Consider the following 464-nt stretch of genomic DNA (forward strand, 5'->3'; position numbering starts at 1 on the left):
CCGGTATCTGCAGTAAAAATCCTTCACGTCCGACTGGTTAAAGAAAAAAGTATTTGTCCAGTTTGAGGTGAGTAATCGCTGTTCTGATGTCCAGAAGCTCTTTTCGGTCATAAGAGACGGTAGCATCAACATTATGTACAAAATAAGTTACAAACAATGCGAAAACACACATAATAGCACAGTTGGTTAGGAGCCCGTAAAACGGCAGCCATCTCCTCCGGCGCCATTATAGTGATTTAAACGACTTAAAGCCGCATGAAAGTAGTAGAGAGAATCAATCAGGAAGAAACATAATTATTTATTACATAATGTTCCCATTGTGTACTTGACAGATGAGAACTACAAGCCTGAAGTAAAGTCCATAGATTGAAGTTGTACAGCACCCCCATAACCAAACTGGTGGAGACATGGGGAACCGTGCCAGGAGATCGTTCATCACACACAGAGTAGGCTGTCCTTTATAA

General features: G+C 41.4%; 1 protein-coding gene across 1 annotated transcript in view; it reads right to left on the reverse strand.

Moving 5' to 3' along the window:
- Window positions 1–278: 278 nt before the first annotated feature.
- The window catches only part of mrps26 (mitochondrial ribosomal protein S26), a gene marked incomplete at its 5' end in the record, with an annotated part of 1,972 nt that continues 1,786 nt past the window's right edge, over window positions 279–464 (reverse strand). Inside the window, 1 exon segment of the mRNA XM_045220065.1 lies at window positions 279–464. This exon segment is cut by the window's right edge and continues 445 nt beyond it.

Source organism: Coregonus clupeaformis, unplaced genomic scaffold (genome assembly GCF_020615455.1).
Source record: "Coregonus clupeaformis isolate EN_2021a unplaced genomic scaffold, ASM2061545v1 scaf3094, whole genome shotgun sequence".
NCBI classification, from domain to species: Eukaryota; Metazoa; Chordata; class Actinopteri; order Salmoniformes; family Salmonidae; genus Coregonus; species Coregonus clupeaformis.